This window comes from Macrobrachium rosenbergii, chromosome 3, assembly GCF_040412425.1.
Source record: "Macrobrachium rosenbergii isolate ZJJX-2024 chromosome 3, ASM4041242v1, whole genome shotgun sequence".
Taxonomy (NCBI): Eukaryota; Metazoa; Arthropoda; class Malacostraca; order Decapoda; family Palaemonidae; genus Macrobrachium; species Macrobrachium rosenbergii.
This window is the reverse complement of record NC_089743.1, coordinates 51,655,030-51,674,532: the sequence shown is the minus strand read 5'-3', so window position 1 is coordinate 51,674,532 and position 19,503 is coordinate 51,655,030.

Below are 19,503 nucleotides of genomic sequence, written 5' to 3'. Positions count from 1 at the left end.
TATATATATATATATATATATATATATATGTATGTATGTATGTATGTATGTATGTATGTATGTATGTATGTATGTATGTATGTATGTATGTATGTATGTATAGACTTCAGTATAGAAGCTAGCAGATGAGCTGAATCTTTTTGTCTTTCTTTAGTAAGGTACTAACTCTTGAGGCGTTACTTGTCTCCACCTGAATTCCATAATGATACCACACGAAAGTACCAGATATTTGGCTATTTGCAGGCCCGTCATACACAAACAAAGCATGCGGTTATAACAAGCAAACGATTTATTGCAATATTATACGCGTTCATGCACGTAGTATGTATAAATACACATACATACTGCTAAAACATTCATACGTTTGATTATATACACGGCAAGTCATACAAAAATCTTTATAATAACGAACGTATACTTTTCAAGCAATCATACTTTTCAAGTAATCATACGGTTTTTTTTTATTTTACGATTTCTTTTTATTTAATTATTTTTTTTCTTTTTTAGAATCTGTAACTAGATATATTTTCATGACGAAATTTCCCACAGTTTAAACGCGTTTATTAGCCTTAATTACCCCTTTCTTCAAACATATGCTTACTAGGCAATTCTTTTTAGCAATCTCAGCAGCCTTTTAGCAATTTCTACGTTAGCGTTAAAAAAGAAATTAGCATTTTAAGCGCCATTTCAACTAAGCTTTAGTGGGGCTCGTTGATTTCAGTATTATTTAGAGTGATTTATGGCTGACTACACCCTCCCGCCCAACACCCTTCTCTCTCTCTCTCTCTCTCTCTCTCTCTCTCTCAAAAGGAACTGAATGAATATTTTCACAGGGATGAATTTGAAGCTCTCCTCCGAGTCTCTTAATTGTTTTATTACATTTGTTTGAAAGCAATCCTCTCTCTCTCTCTCTCTCTCTCTCTCTCTCTCTCTCTCTCTCTCTCTCTCTCTCTCTCTCTCTCTCCCCCAAAAGGAACTGAATGAATATTTTCACAGGGATGAATTTGAAGCTCTCCTCTGAGTCTCTTAATTGTTTTATTACATTTGTTTGAAAGCAATCCTCCCTCTCTCTCTCTCTCTCTCTCTCTCTCTCTCTCTCTCTCTCTCTCTCTCTCTCTCTCTCTCTCTCTCTCCAAAAGGTACTGAAAGAATGTTCTCACTGGGATGATACTGAAGCTATCTTCTGATTCTCTTATTTGTTTTTATTATATTTGCTTGAAAGACAACAATAAATTAATCACTCACTCAAGCAGTCAATCACTCAAACAATCTGTTATTCAATGAATCGATCATTAGGTCAATCAATCAATCAAAAAATCAATCAAGTGATTACAGGACGACACTGCCCACATTTCTGGCTGCTGCTGTAGTTTTCTTAACTGGAGCGGATTTTCAAGTTGAAAGATCAAAGGTAATTTGTCCTATTTTTGGCTTGTGTTTGTCAAAACTCAATTCTGCGAGATAATTTGCGAATTTTCTTTATAAGTGATGCTCCTAATTCACTCATAATGAAGTAGAAAGGTCACTAAAATTCATTTTGCGAAAATTTCAAGATGAGTGATCGGCAGCCATTTTAGGGGTATGAAAAACTGTTCAGTTGAAGATATTCCCTACTGGAAAATGAGAATATTGATAATGGTTAAAGAAATGAAAGTAATTAGCAGAAATAAGACAATTGTGTAACTGTGCGCACTGTATTATTTCTGCTAACATAATGCAATACACACAACGAACGCAACCACATACATTAAACTAGGCTCCTGCTACGGGGATAATTGTTATAACTTCTAACCAACTTCATTTGTCTTCACAGATGAGGCTATTCCCCACGGGGGAGAATTTCTTCATCCGTTGCCTTTCGGATTTCAAGGCTTCCAGTTGAAAGCATATCCAAAATTAGTAGGAAATAGAAAAGCTTAGAGGTCACTAGGGAATTTACAGTTAACAGAATTATTGGCAAATATGACCTGTAGACAAACTGTAATGGCTCTCCGGTTACAGGACATTGTTGCGGTTCCAAATTACAGGATACAGCTTTGGGTAGCATTTACTGTTACGTACAGGTCCTGAAATAACTTGACGTGTCATTATGACTCTTTCTGCCTGTCATTACGTCTTGAGCTGTTATATTTAATCAGAGCTACATCAGCGGCAAAACATACGGCATACTAAGAGCAGTAAAGTGTAATGTTCTTAAATTATTCTTCAAATATTCCTGTGATTTAAGCCTGACAAAAGCATGTGAATTTTCCAACTAATAACTAGGGGTGCTGTTCCCCTTTCTGTAAAGAGATTCACTCTTGTCGATTATCGGGTTCTTAATTTTGATCCTTAATCCACTCACTTGCTTATCCCTACACTTACACTTATACTGTTAATGTAGAAGCTGAATTAAGATACGCTTATTTTTGTATTACTATCTATCTTGAGGGTATAACTCTCTCTCTCTCTTACACTTTTATTATGGAAACTGCAATTCGGATACGCTTATTTTTCTGTTACTATCTATCTTAAGGGTATCTCTCTCTCTCTCTCTCTCTCTCTCTCTCTCTCTCTCTCTCTCTCTCTCTCCACTTACACTTGTACTTCTGCTGTAGAAGCTGCACTTGAGATACGCATATTGTTCTAGTACTACCTCTCCTAAGGATATAACAGTCTCTCTCTTTCTCTCTCTCTCGCACAAACAGCTAAACGTGGTGACAACCATATATGAAAGACGTATTATATAGAATAACAGGTTTTACGGTACCTTTCCGTCGTTATCTATGAAGTCTTAAATGTTCTTATCTTCTTCGACGTTCGCTTAATCTTATCCGGAAAACTAATAAAAAATAATAGGTAATAAATCAGTATGTTTATGCTGTGGGTAACTATACGAATCTGTAATTAGACTCACCTTCATTAATTTTCTTATAACGTACGGCATTTGCATACTGTCCCCCAAAAAAGCATTTTAACCTTCACGAAACTTTTTTTGTGTTTTCCTGTTTTTAGGTGACATACGCTAGTACTAATCCCGCTTACGCCGGTCAGCTATGTGCGAGGTGTGGTTGCCTGTGGCTTGTAAACAGTTGCTTACGAAACGTTTACTTTTAACCTTCTTATTACCGCGCCCCCTCTAAGAGTTGGTCCTTCCCTTCACGCCCCCCCTTGCATCTATGAGTAAAATTCCCTCCCAGATTTAAAGGCAAATAAGAAAAAAAAAGAGAAAGAGAAGGGGTGTTTTTATTCTTTTGGGAATGAATTAGCGAGATACTCGACACTGCTTCTTAGCGACTCTTGTTAAGAGAATAACGAATATAATCAGAGAATTTTAAATTTTTCCCTAGAGCTCGCACCCCCCAGGTTAAGAACCACTGTTGTAAGACTTGGCCCTAAATACGATCAGTTTGCGGTAGACTTTTGCGTTATTCTCGACGTCTGACGAATGTCAAGACGAGCGGAGCGGACAACGTTGGCGCAATTCAACGTTTGTCGGGAAAGATCAACTTCTGATAACATTTACTCTGAGGAAATCTGTAATTCTTTTAGGACGACATGGCTCAACGAACTTTAAATACTCTCCCTGTTTTCTTGACTTGAATTGAATTGAATTGAATTGAGTATAGAATTTAGGCCAAAGGCCAAGCTCTGGGACATATGAAGTCATTCAGCGCTGAAACGGAAATTGACAGTAAAACGGTTTGAAAGGTGTAACAGGAGGAAAATCTCGCAGTTGCACTATGGATCAATCATTTTGGAGAGGGTGGAAAGTACGATGGAAGAAAGAGAGGAACGAAAGGGGTTGCAGCTAAGGGCCGAAGGCACGCTGCAAAGAACCTTAAGCAATGCCTACAGTGCAATGCTATTTTCTTGACCCTTTTATCTACTTCGGGCCTGGGCTGGAAAGGGAATTTAGGCTGCCTTTCCCACTGGCTTTGCTTAAAAGAAATAAGGAAGATAGTAACATATATATTTCGTTTATACGTTATTTACTGCTTAGACTTTTATCCTATCGGTGCAAGTACTTAATTCCTGCTAGGGACACTAGGTGGTTACAGAAGTCAAGTCCGGAGGGCTAAATACGAAAAGTGAAAGAAGCAAATTCAATAATAATAAAATAAATCTTAATAATAAACATAGTAATACAATAAAAACAACAACAGCAACAACAACAACAACAACAACAACAACAATAATAATAATAATAATAATAATAATAATAATAATAATAATAATAATAATAATAATAATAATAATAAAAGTATGTACAGTGGAACCTTCAGTAATATCTCCCTTTGCTGTTCCCTCTCCAAGATATATATAGATTTTATTTGTGACCCCATTAAAAATGATTAGCCTGTGGTTTACAGTCACGTTTGCAGCTCTCCTTTACGGAACATTAAAGAAATATCGACGGCTGACATTACCCTTCTAACGGCCATTGATAGGCCTAAATATAATGCCAGGAGAGAGAGAGAGAGAGAGAGAGAGAGAGAGAGAGAGAGAGAGAGAGAGAGAGAGAGAGATATAACTTTTATTAATGAACCTTTAATCTATTAGTTAAGAAAGAAAGTGGGATTTTTTCGCATTAATAATGGTCCTCCCGTAGGGGTGTAGTACCGTCAGTGCACCTCACGTGGTGCACTGTAGGCATTACTTAAGGTTCTTTGCAGCGTCCTTTCGGCCCCTAGCTGCAACCCTTTCATTCCTTTTACTATAAGTAGGGTCATATTCTCTTCCAACTTACTTTCCACCCTCTCCTAACAATTGGTTCATAGTGCAACTGCGAGGTTTTCCTCCTGTTACACCGTTCAAACCTCCTTTACTCTCAATTTCCCCTTCAGCGCAGAATGACTTCATAGGTCCCAGTGCTTGGCATTTGGCCTAAATTTTATATTTCATTCATTTATTCATTTACGATGTTCCCAACCAAGATGAATGAGACAGGTTGGTCTTAAAGTTTAAATTCCTGCTTCGTAAAAAATAATAATAAAAATAAGAAGTAATAAGTAATGAAACTTGCAACAGACCTTATATGGGACCGATTCAGGCAAAATGGGTCACAGTAAGACTAGAGGGCAACTTATAAGTAAGTTTTAAAATGATTTGCGTCCATTTATTTATCTATTTATCAATTTGCTAATTGATCTTTTTTCTAATAACTGATCTCTTTCTGTGTTTCCCATTACCTTCTTTTGCTTCTCTCGAATGAACACAATATTATTTGGGAGCCTCTTGAATTTCGAGTCAATGGCCCGCCCCTTTGGTGGGGCTTGTTCCATATGAATAGGGTTCATCATCTGAATAATAATAATAATAATAATAATAATAATAATAATAATAATAATAATAATAATAGATAAATGCTACAAACTGCCTTATAATGCGTCGATCATTCCATCATAAACAGAGTATGGGTATATAAGTTTTCCCTTCGATGCATATTACCATGCGTCGTTTATGACGTAATCGATGACGTCATAAGGAGAGAGAGAGAGAGAGAGAGAGAGAGAGAGAGAGAGAGAGAGAGAGAGAGAGGGGTTCCTAGGGAAATGATACAGAACATTCAGCACCACAGACCGTTCACTTATCGTTCTCCCGGACAAGACGAAGTACGGTTTCTTCCAGCAATTCACAAATCTTGGCACGTCTTTGCTCTAAAGGTTAATGGGATTACTGGTTGCAAAAGGATATACATTCTCTCCTTATCTGTCTGTCTGTCTGTCTGTCTGTCTGTCTGTCTGTCTGTCTGTCTGTATATATATATATATATATATATATATATATAATATATATATATATACATATATATATATGTATATATATAATATATATATATATAATATATAGTATATATATAATATATGTGATATAATATATCATATCTATAATATATGTATATAATATATATATATATATAAATATATATATATATATATATATATATATATATATATATATATATATATATATTTATAAAGAGAGAGACAGACACACAAGACATATATATATCCTTTTTGCAACTAAACCATAACCTATATATTATATATATAATATATATATATATATATATATATATATATATATATATATATATATATATATATATATATGTAAACCATATATATATTATATATATATATATATATATATATATATATATGTATATGTATATATATATATATATATATATATATATATATATATATATATATATATATATATTCAGAGAGCGCTGCAAATTTGATTTACACATCAATATGAACCCTACCTATAGCGATCTAAAAGGGTCTTTTACACAAAACGCCAGGACAAACGCGCACGCTCGCGGGCGAGCGGGTGTGTGTCTGTACTTGTGGGTGTGTAATAAAAGATGCATACAAATATACACAGAGCACTTGCAGCTTCTGTGACAACTTTCTCTCTCGACAGAACAGATCGCGGCTTACCTGAACACAACTTTGAAATGGGTTACCTTCACCTATTTCAAAACTGTCAATTTTCCCGTTTAGCTGAACCCTTGACAGTGTACACCCCCGTTATTTTTTATTTGAGTCATTACTTCTATATTTTGGTTTCTATTTCGACTCAACCTTTAATATACAATTAGTGAAGATATATACTGTATACCTAAATGCACTTATATACATACAGTATTTGTGCTGCGGGTGCATTAGCTAGCTATGTTAGTATATAGGCACATGTATACGTAATCATTTTAAATTAGAATTGGTTTCACATAATGACTGTTATCTTTCACATATTGTATTATAAAGATATATAAACAAATATATATATATATATATATATATATATATATATATATATATATATATATACATACATATATACATACATACATATACAGTATGTATATTTATAATATATATACATATATATTATGTGTATGTATGTGTATATATATGTATATATATATATAAAATTACCTAATGGCTTTGAACTTTTTCTCCCTCTATGTCTCTATAGCAATCATAGTTTAAATACCAGTCCTTCAAGGGGTTCCCTGTCAGGGCAAATACCTGAGGTAAAACCGTGTGAGCAATTAAAGGTCTCGACCTTATTCTCTCTCTCTCTCTCTCTCTCTCTCTCTCTCTCTCTCTCTCTCTCTCTCTCTCAGTTCTTGTCTTCTTTGGATATGGTTCCAATTAGTTAAAGATAAAGTCCACCTGGGCCTCTGTAGGCTCATAGGGCAGGCAAGGGTAAATAATTTCGTAATCCTAAATAATTGAGTAAATTATTTTAAACGAAATTTTTTCCTTTTTTTTGACGTTACTTGAGTCCTTATGTTATAGCTCATAGAATTTGATATAAGCAATTCAATGGTTTATGTAATCAGGCGTCGCAACGGCTGTGGTCGTTGGCGACGGGGATTAGTTTCTGGTTGCAAATACCTTGTGTCAGAAGAAAGAAATTAAAGAAAAAAACTTTTCTATAACAGTAAATCTCTACTCTTAATCTTAAATGTCGGATAATATTGTTGTAGATTAAACTGTGAAACAAAGGGACATGGTAAACTAATATAATCAAGTTAGTTTAAAGCACTAAAATTCTTTCTGTTCCGTAATGACAAACATACTACATGTAAGAGGACATGGTGGGGGTGGGTGGGTGGGGTGGGGGAGGGTTATGTCCCAGGTGGTGTGGAGGGGGTGGGTGGGGGGGAAATGGTAGGAGACGCCAGTGGAATCTTCCGAATCCCTCACGCGAAAACAATAGCCGCAAGCTCTCTTCTGCATGTGCCACAGTATGTTCAAAGGGTAGAACGAAGAGAAACAGGGAAAAAAAAGCGACAAAAAACGACCCCCCCACAAAAAAGAGAAATCAAGGCTAACCACACCTTGATCATGAAGTCACCAAGGATTCTCGAAGTGTCGCTTTTGCCACGGGAAGTGTTTGTTGTTCGCCTTGCGGCCGTTGTTATACCTTGTGTTATACGCCATTTAAAACCAATAGGCCGTGCGAACTACTTCAGGTCTTTTGTTTAAAGGGGATTTTGTAATTAAAGTACCACCAAGTTCAGACTACTTTAATTATTTTTCATTTAATTAATAAGATTTAAGTATTTTCATTATCTTTCTTCTTACTGGTCGTTCGATCAGCGCTGATTAGCTGTTATGGGTCTAGTCAGTCATAGGCTAATCTATACGTATGGCTGGATGCTAGTAGCATGTTAGTCCCTTGAACATAACTAAGTCAGGGCGTGTATGTGTAATGTGTATGTGTATATATATATATATATATATATATATATATATATATATATATATATATATATATATATGAATGAATTTTATCACATCACCGTGATCCATATACAAGCATTAAGCTACAAATGTCCTTTAATATCCAATTCGCTCTACCTCAGAAATAATATATTTTCATATATGTTACCCGAAGGGGAAGTTTTAGTTGATAATAAGTTCTTCGTCTCGTGGGCGTCACTGTAGTCCTGAGTTCTTGTCTTCCGTGGTTCGAGCCCACGAACTTATTATCAACTAAAAAATTCCCCTTCGGGTAACATATATGAAAATATATTATATCTGAGGTAGAGCGAATTGGATATTAAAGGACGTTTGTAGCATAATGCATATCTATATATATATATATATATATATATATATATATATATATATATATATATATATATACACACACACACACACATATATATATATATATATATATATATATATATATATATATATATATATATATATATATATATATATATATAAGCTGCTGTTCTGTATATAACCAACCTCAAAATCCTGAATTTCTGTGTGTGTGTGTATGTGTGTAGCAATTTTTCTCATAACGAAGAATATATTTACAATAGTTTCTATTGTTAATAAAACTTATTTTTCTTTTACTGAAGAATGTATTTTCTTTGATTTTTGTTTTTCTTTATTTTATCATTGTTGTTTTATTTCGTTTTCATTTTAACGTATACGCAGTTAATGCCTAGATTAAACAAGCCATATGCCAGCAAGGGGTCTTGATCCTAGGCAGCCAATGCATATACGCATTTTGGGACTGTTTACGTGTTTCCTATCGATTTAAAAATATTTCATTTCTAATTTTTTATGTACCTACATCTGAATAATTTTTTTTTTAATACAAGTGACTTTTAGCGAAATAGGTCACTACATATTAAATAGGTAGATACGTAACTGAATTATTAATAAAACAATTATGTAAAATGTAAGATTGTGTGTAAATGATGAATTTAGCCTGTTAGGCATCAGACTGAACAGTGTATATCACCTGAGCAGACATAAGAACAAAGACAAATGGACAACCTAAAGACCTTTTCCAGCCCAGGCTCGACGGAAACCAGGATCATAAATAAAACATTATGAAGGAAGGATATAAGAATATTTCCAATCAACAACTGATAAATCCAGCATTCCTTAAAGCAAATCATTCGCATATACACCCAGCACCGAGCGTTCAGTGTCACCACAGGGCGTTGGCAGCTGTGCGATACATTAAGCTTGCAGTCACAAGTATAAATACTAGTGACGTAATCATCTTCTTGGCTGATTAGGAGAGCTTACTCTAACAAGCTTCTTTTGACCGTAAAAGCAGAGACGGAGATGCATCAAGATTATTATGATAAGCGTGGCTCATCAAGATTGTTTAGTTCCTCTTTGTCCTTCGGTTGTGTGACTCTGATGTAAGAGAGTGAATCGACAAGAAACTTCGGACACTATACAGATTTTGTCACATGGAGGACTTTTGTTAAATGGTTTTTTTTTGGGCGCAGTTGTGGTGGGATAGTAACCTTTGCACAGGGGTACTTCTTATCCGCAACAGAATAGTCGGTTCTTAGTGTTACAATTTTTACGCTATAGACTAGCGTTCCTTAGTAGTACTACTTATAATGATAGTGCCATTTATCATGTTAGTACTATTTATCATGACAATCTAACCGTTCCTTATTATTACTACTTATCAGGACAAACTAAACGTTCCTTATTAGTATTCCTTATCCCTAATACGAAATCATTCCGTGTTAGTACTATCCGCTGCATTTTGATAGTATTGTACTACTTGCCCATACCAAACTAACCGTTCCCTAGTAGTATTACTGACCCGCTCTAGACTTAACTTTTCTTTGCAGATGTTTGCCAAAATTCATAGGGAAAGAAAACAATAAAGGAAAGTAGGAAGTGAAAGACTGAGTAGAAGAAAGTTATATTGCGTTTGATGTATATGGGAATAATATGATGCTGGGAATTTCACACACAATCAGAACTTAATAACTATTTTTACCTTTCCTTTTAATGTTGTGCGAAAGCAATTTTACCACTAAAGTGAACGTTTAGTTTTTAAATGAAAAAGATTTATAGAGTTCTCATACCTCATTCAGGAGAGTTCTGTGTACTATAGAAAGTGCTCCTAAACTTTCAGGAAACTCCCCTTCTTGTTCGGAGAAATTGGAATAAATATAAGGAATACAACCGGTACCGTTTATATGCCAAGTAGACCGTCATGGTAGAAATGTTTTTTCTTAAGGAAAAAATCAGGTCAGCAAAGAATGGGTAGGTGGGTCTTCTCAAAAAGTCTCTTGATTAGAATGGAGCATAAAAACCGTATAAATCATTTTCCACGTCCAGCGTTGAATTGGCCTAGCTTTACGAATGATAGTTTATTACAACTGACCCTGGGCTATGTGGCTATGGAATCAATTACGTCTTAGACTGCTCTGATTTTCAATATTATTGCTCTTTTAAGTGAACTTGGTGTATGAATCCAAATTATGTTGGTTACCTCAACAATGTACAGCCTTCCTATGTAAGGATATATATGTCTTTGCAAATTCCAACCACTTTATCTCATATACAACATATGATAATTTTTATAATTTTTTTTATCCTGTCACATTTACCCCAGAGGCGGAACCGTCACTATAAAAATGTAAGCTAATGTTTACTTGAGCTATTCCTAACTTTTCATCGAAAACTTAGAAAGACTGTTGGGAAAATAGTACCTTATAATTTCTGTATTTATTATACTCTCTTAAAAATATGATCAGGGTTTTTCAACGAATCTTCGGCATAAATTTCCAAAGGCGTTCTCATCCAGCCTATTTCTGAGCGTGATTCTTCTTCATGCGTTGAATGATAGCATCGTTTCTAGAACCAGCACTGCTGGAGTGGGCGAATTTTTATCGTACTGTCTGGGGAAAACTGCACTGATATAAAAAACATACAAACAAATAATAGAGCTATATATATATATATATATATATATATATATATATATATATATATATATATATATATATATATATATATATATATATATATATATATATATATATGTATATGTGTGTATACATATGTATGTGTGTGTGTGTATGTGTGTGTGCGTGTGTAAGCACACACATATAAATATTATGCGTCACAAAAGAGTATTATATGAAGAAACATCCTCCTATAAATAAAATTAACAAAAAATAGTGATGATTACATCACCCAGAAAATTTGTTCGTTTACGTAAAGAAATAAAGAAAAATGTTGAAATCGCAAACAACAAGCAACACTCCAGAGTGTACAATCACATACCGAAAAAAATAAATGACATACAAAAATGCGTATGTCAAAACGTTGTTTTTACCCGGCTGGGTGATGGCGATGATGATGACGCAATACCTAGGTCGAGAAATGACCAAAGCATGAGACAGGCATTACGTTCTGCATGTAAACTGCCCATTGCCGAATCATCATTATTATCCAGTTTCAAAGGTCAAACGCAATTATCAATTATCCAGACTTGCAGGAGAGAGCGAAAGAGATTTTATTTATTTATTTATTTATATATTTCTATTTATTTATATATTTACTTATTCTTTGTCACAGTCTCTGAAATTTAGCTGCAAATCATTAACCAATTCAAACGTGAGTATTTGTTTTCATCAGGTATATAATTATTCACTGAACCATAGCTCGATTATACGATTATAATTACCTATGATTATTTCGACATCTGATTATCTCTCTCTCTCTCTCTATCTTTCTCTCTCGCGTCTCCATTATAGCAAAGTTGTCCTAAAAGATAGCTTCTTCTCTTTCTCTCACTCTCTCTCGTCTCCCTTACAGTTTAGTTGTCATAAAAGAATGGTTCCTTTCTCTCTCTCTCTCTCTCACATTTTCCGTACAGGATAGTTGTTCCAAGAGAAAGCTTCTTCCATACGTCCCTTAATTTTAATGGTGTCATATCAAGTCTGTGTGATAAGAAGAAACTTGTTTTATGATGGAATTTTTGTTGCTGTTTTAAGATAGCGCCTAAACTCTGAAGCAACAGTTGAGGAATAAGAATTAACCTTGCTATTTCTATTAATAAAGTTTATACACACATATATGTATATATAAATATATATGTATATAGATATATTTATATATATACATATATATATGTATACATATACATTATATATGTATGCATATACATTATGTACATATAAGTATATATATGTGTGTATAAATATAACTCGAGAATAACATAAACCCAGTGGAAATTACAATTCCCCCAGTGAGTTTAAGTTACTCCCAAGTATTGTCTTGCTCGCCAAATAAAACTGGTTAAATATAAAATGGACTTGTAGAAACTTTGTCTAAATAAAAACTGTCAGCCATGGATAATGAAAACGTCTTAATCTGGTTTAAAAGCTAAAAAGAAAAAAATAAAATTGAAAACCAACAAACAAAAATTAACCAGGAAACACCTGACATTTTCTACGGGTTGCAGGGAGGCAAAAGCCTTTCCCTACAGTAGGCTACACTGAGTACACCGCATCACCACAAGTCCATTTTCTAAACCCATTAACTCTGGTCAGCTCGAGGAATCGATTTTACAAAAAAATCCACAAGGATATTTAATGGACAAGGCTGCCCTAATGACGGACACTCGGATTCTCTCTTCTCTAAATAATGACATGTCATTAAGTACTTGGTTTAAAAGATTTTCCCCTTCGTGGAGGGTGCGTTCATGTGTTTTACTGTAGGTCAGAAAACAGTTTCATCGCAGCTGTTACAGATTTTTCCTCGTCGTCGAAGCTGAGTAAATGTGTTTTACATTAGGTTAGAAAACTGTTTCATTCCAAGTGTTGGCGCGGATTTTCATTCGATTTTGTCATTCTTTGGTGTTGCTGCAAATGGGATATAAAGTTTAGGCGAAAGGCCATGCACTCGGAACTATGAGGTCATTCAGCGCTGAAACGGAAACCGATAATAAAATTTTTTTTAAGGCGTTACAGGAGGAAAACCTCTCAGCTGCACCACGAAACAACTGCGGAAAGAAATATGGAAGAAAGAGAATGTGAACGGAGGTACAGTAAAAGGAATGAAAGGGGTTGCAGCTAGGGGCCGAAGGGACGCTGCAAAGTGCCATCAGTAATGCCTACAGTGCACCGAGAGAGGTGCACTGACGGCACTACCTCCCTAAGGGACTTTGGTGCTCCTGTTTCTGCTTGAGTCCGAAGACCTATTCCACTATGAATGAAAGAGGTATTAGATTCCCATTCTGTTATTTTTTGTAATTTTATTTTAGAAAATTTTTACTTAAATATCATCGTCACTCGTATGAACGCCGTGCTTAGTATTGCTCCCTGGGGATGAACGTTGAAACATAAGCAAAAGACACTAGATATCTCGGTAAAAGTAAATTTGCTTTACATTTTAAAATGATTCCCGTATTAAGTACATTAAGGAGATTTAAGAACAGCACTAGTATTAAAATAATATACCTTTATTCTTAAACAGGAAACAAATGAGTTACTCATGCTTTGATAGGTTTCACTTTACTTCAGAAAGAATCATCACGGCACATATCAATATGGATTTTTTTCACCGGCTGTAGCTGACCATATATAAAACTGCGAAGAATTAACCTAATATTTGCAACAAAAAGTCTCAATCAAAGGCAGCGCAAACTTAACAGAGAAGAGAGAGAGAGAGAGAGAGAGAGAGAGAGAGAGAGAGAGAGAGAGAGAGAGAGAGAGAGATAACCAAAATCTAGAGAGACCATTTGCATCACCTTAGCAGAAGAAGGCTGGGAGGCACTTTTACCACAGCCTTAGTTTTAAAACCCCCAGAGTAAGACCTTGAATATTTGAGAAGAAAGGACTCTTACTTCTCCGTTTCCTGTCATTGTTCCTCTCCGGCGTGAACGAGTTGACACCGAGAGGGGCCAATATATACACCTGTATGGTGGTATACCTTTCCAAAGGTTAATGATCATTTAATTATCGCCCATTAGTTCTTTTTTCCCACTTCCAGTGGGGTCGTAAAAGATCTGTTTTTTTTTTTTTTTTTTTTTTTTTTTTTCGCTCGGCCATGAATATCAAGTTTGGGACTTTTTTTTCGTTCCTGCCGTTTGAGGAATAAGGAGCACAGGAAGATGAAAAGGAGGGAGAGAGATGAGGAAGAAATTGAGTTAAGAGGTTAGAATGAGGAGTAAAGGATAAAAAGATGAATTGAGAAGATAGAAAGACGAGGAAGGGAATGAGTACTGAGTGAAGAATGTATAAAAAGAAAAAAATAAAAGAGAAGAAGAAGGATTAAAAAAAAGAAAATTATTGCGGAGAGAAGAATGAGGAGTAAAAGAATACAATAGAGATAAAACAGTATAAGAGAGTAAAACATGAGGAAAGATGAATAAAAACAGCCTTAAGATAAACAAACATGGGAAGGAAAAGAAGTAATGGGAACTAAGTAGGCAGACTGATATCGGTATGAAGAATCTAGGAAACAACATAAAAAGGGGAGAGAGGAACAGAAAGAAACTATGAGTGGGAAGAAACCCAGTAATAGCAGTTAAGCTAACTGGTTAAAATATAATTAAGAAAAAGGAATAGGGATAATAATAAAAAATGAGGAAAAAATGCGGCGAATTTCCTTCGGCGCAATCGAGTTTTCTGTACAGCCGCTACAGCGTATAATCAAGGCCACCGAAAATAGATCTAGCATTCGGTGGTCTCGGTATAATGCTGTATGAGTCGTGGCCCATGAACTTTAACCACGGCCGGTGGTGACCTATCCTATATCGTTTCCAGAAGCACTATTATGGCTAACTTTAACCTTAAATCAAATAAAAACTACTGAGGTTAGAGGCTACAATTTGGTACGTTTGATGATTGGAGGGTGAATGATCAACATACCAATTTGCAGCCGTCTAGCCTCAGTAGTTTTTAAGATCTGGCGGCGGACAGAAAAAGTGCGCCAGAAAAAAAGTGCGGACAGAACACAGTGAGGACGGACAAAGTCGGCACAACAGTTTTCTTTTACAGAAAACTAAAAATGCAGACCTCTTGACCCAAAACTGAATCCGAAATGTAAGTGAAAAAAGGTAGTCACAAATTCACCTTCCCTTTGAGTGGCACTCTCTGAGGACAGCCTTAGCACTGCCTCTTTCATAATTACACCTGAGTGCCGTACACGATAAGACCGAGTGCCTGAAAATAATTGAATGTCCTGACGATAAGAAGGAATGCTGAATTCACTGAGTTTGTTTTGTTTTGCATCAATTTCGGGTTTAATTTGTTATTGAATTAATATTCTTGGTGTTGTTTTGTGTTTTACTTTGTTTTATATTCTTGTTGTTTTGTCATTTTACTTCGTTTTAGAATATTTTTTATTTTAATTTTAATATGGGATATGCTGCTTCTCAAACGCAGTTCAACTGTGTCGCAGAGAAAAAATATGTTACACATAAGGATAAAGACCTTATCATTTGAATAACTGATTGGTTTATGAAATTTCGGCGGTCAAGCTAAGCGCTGCATGGGGCATTCGGCCATTCACAACCTAAGACACTGAAAAGAGGAACAGGACGACTGAAGGAAGGAAGCGGGAGTGGAAGTAAAAGGCAAAAAAGTGGGCGCAGCTAGGGGCCGAAGGCAAGTCACACAATCATCTTCTAATAATGCCTACAGTGCACAAAGCGAGGTGCACAGACGGCACTACCGCTCTACGGGGATCATTTGAATAATAATCTAAATGATAATAATAGTATAATTATCCAATTGTTTACGTAAATATTCTAGCATGAAATCCACAAGTTTTACACCTGTACATAAATGTCGGGTAAATGAAGCGATGAAAAATGTCTAAACATAAGAATGCGACTATAGATTACGACCAGACTTTAAGAAATGGTTGTAGAAGAAGCACATACTCATTTCGGTACCGTCACTGGCTGCGAGCAACCACAAACAAGCAGACTAACAGTCGTGAGGAATCTGGTGGCATCCTTACCTGCGGTGGCCTTCCGGTTTACCTGTATTCTCCTCGTCGAGAGAAACACAGGTGAAATACGTCAGCTGCTGGTTGTGACCGCAGAATACTCCTGCTCTCACGGACACCTGTGCTGCGTTCAGCTAGCGCCGCAAACGAACACAAAACAGTCGTGGGACAATTTTCCATTTGGTGGTTTGAATAAATGATGTTAAATCCATAGCTTTCGTATTTATTGGATTTCTTATGTTGATTAACAGGAAAAAATGGCTTGCAAGTTTATTATGAAGATAGATTAATTTTAATCTACTGAGAGGTGAGGCAGATTTAGTATTGTGTTTTAGAGTTCCGAGAACTGAAAGTTGTTCCGTTCACACGGAAGTCCTGAACTGACCCAAGAGGCGTTTCCATTATCAATGATGTTGTAAAACCACTAGTTGAAGGTGTGCAAGGATGTGCACCGTAAGGACCTTTTTACTTATTTCATTACTTATTATTTTTAATATATTGGATATGGTTTTCGATGTCTGACTTTTTGTGTCTCAGATATACTGTGTTTCTTAATGTGGCTGAATAAAAAAAAGCAACGTATTATTTGTAAGTTTGTACGCATTTATGTATGTGATCTTAATGACGCTGGGTTGAATGTTTTATTTATGATTTCTTCTGAATTTAAGTGTGCGCATTTGCATACATGAATAATCCGTCATTTGAACTTGAGAATGTGCTTTGTGAACGAAGTGTTAAACAAATGTGGACTTTTTAAGCGGCGTTAGCTTTGTTTTACGATCGTGACCTACCGTGAGAATACTTGTTTGTGTCCTCCCAAAAAAAGTAATTATTAGGCCTACGTCTAAAAATTAATTTTTCCCTTTTTTGATTTCCGTAAATATGCAGATCTTAATGATCATAATCACATTAATCCCTGTACTATAATGAATTAAGTTCACTTTAGATTGTAAATACCTCGAAATAATTAAAGTAAGGACATAATAAGTTTTATTGTGTCCAAAATAAACTAGTAAAAAATGCGCCGAAGAAACAGTTTTCTGCACAGCCCCTACAGCGTATAATCAAGGCCGCCGAAAATAGATCTATCTTTCGGTGGTCTCGGTATAATGATGTATGAGCAGCGGCCCATGAAGCTTTAACCACTGCCCGGTGGTGGCCTATCCTATATCGATGCCAGAAGCACGATTATGGTTAATGTAACCTTAAATAAAATAAAAACTACTGAGGCTAGAGGGCTGCAATTGGGTATGTTTGATGATTTGAGGCTGGATGATCAACATACCAATTTGCAACCCTCTAGCCTCAGTAGTTTTGAAGATCTTAGTGCGGACAGAAAGAGTACGGACAGAAAAAATGCGGACGGACAGACAAAGCCGGCACAATAGTTTTCTTTTACAGAAAAGTAAAACGAAGATATTAAAAAACTTTTGTTCTTGTCACTTTCGTTCCGCGCGCGTTTTTTTTACGTCGCAATTCTTGTCAAAAACCTCACGAAATGAAGACCATCATGGGAAACAAAATAGGTGTGAAGTTTTAAAATGGACTTTCAAATGGTAGAAGAACCATTTCAAGATACAGCCTGTCTTTCTATCTCAACAATTAACGAGAAAATAAAACCATTAGCTTCCTGTGATTTTTCCAAAACATTTTTCCTAAATCTTTGCGAAAAAAATCATTGTAAAAACTAAACCATAGGAGCACGACAAATGCTTATGGTAACATGGGTGCCTCTGTCGTCATAAAAATTTTTTTATTATATCTACATTTCACATCTAGGTCTTGTGAAGATCATATTACTGTTATGGACTTTATTCTTTAATTTCATTTCTTCCTTGCTCATTATCCTTTGTACTACTATTCAGAATGAACGGATAATCAGAGGGAACAATCATAAAAGGCCCTTCATTACGTGGTCATCTTCCGCAGAATAGGAAGAATGTCCGTATTTGAAAAAAAAGAGGTATGAAAATAACAAATTAATGATAATTCAGTTATACTTGGGGTCTCAAAATTGCATTTAGACTTTTTAAAATTGCAACCTAGATTGTTCATAATTGCACCTACAATTCTAAACACTGCGCCTGGTCTTCTCAACGTTGGACCTAAAATTTTCTAAATAGCACCTAGAGATTTTAATAAATTACACCTTGATATTTTTTTAAAATGCCGCCTAGAAATTTCAAAAAATGACTGCAAGAAATTTCAAATAACTACACTTACAAATTTAAAACATTGCACTTACAAATCTAAAAAAAAATACACTTCTAAATTTCAAAAATTTACACTTACAAATTTCAAAAAATTACACTTACAAATTTTTGAAAATCACACTTACAAATTTTTAAAAATTACACCTAGAATTCTCAAAATTAGCCAGGTTCATCAAAGTTGCAAGTAGGACTCTCATGATTTCGCTTAGAATTCTTCTTACGGTACTCCAATGTTATCTATAATAGAATTTACCAAAAGATAGGTATTGTCCAGATAGAAATGCATAAAAGAAGTATGTCATCTTATGAATAATAAGAGACAGCACGGCCCTTCACAATAGAGCAATAAATATTTGAATAAAATGAATATATATACAATTTCCACTTCATTTTTCTTCCCGAACCTCAGATTGCGATGTTTATGGCTTAAGAGATTTAGAGACTGGATGTAACCAAATACTTCATTTTATATAATTTTTCTATTGTGGGACTTAAGATAATAGCCATTGACCATATTTCTGCAATAGTTTTTTCTTTTAAATATTCCGGATATAAAGAAATGTTTAGGTCAGCTTCTGTAGTATAGAAAATTACTTTTACTTTTTCTCTTCATGTTTACTTTTGATTTTCAAAAACATATAAACCATTCTGCAATCGGTTCACTGCTTAGGTCAACAATTGCATAATGGGTTTACAGCGGAGCATACCCAACCGCCAGTAAGAGAGAGAGAGAGAGAGAGAGAGAGAGAGAGAATGATCCACTTAAATCGGCTGTATAAAGTGATGAATAAAAAAAAGTGGTTTATGGAAGATGAGAACCAATAACAATATTAAGATTAAAAAGGAAAAATAAATCATACAGTGAAATGAAGACTGAAATACATAAATAAATATATAAAACAAATAAATAAACAAACAAATAAAAATGAATAAAGACCGGTTTTGTGTACAATGCACTTTTCGCATGGCTGAAACTCCCCGGTCACCGTATCTGATCACATTAGGCGGGAAGACGCTATCCGCCCTACAGCTCATTCAGT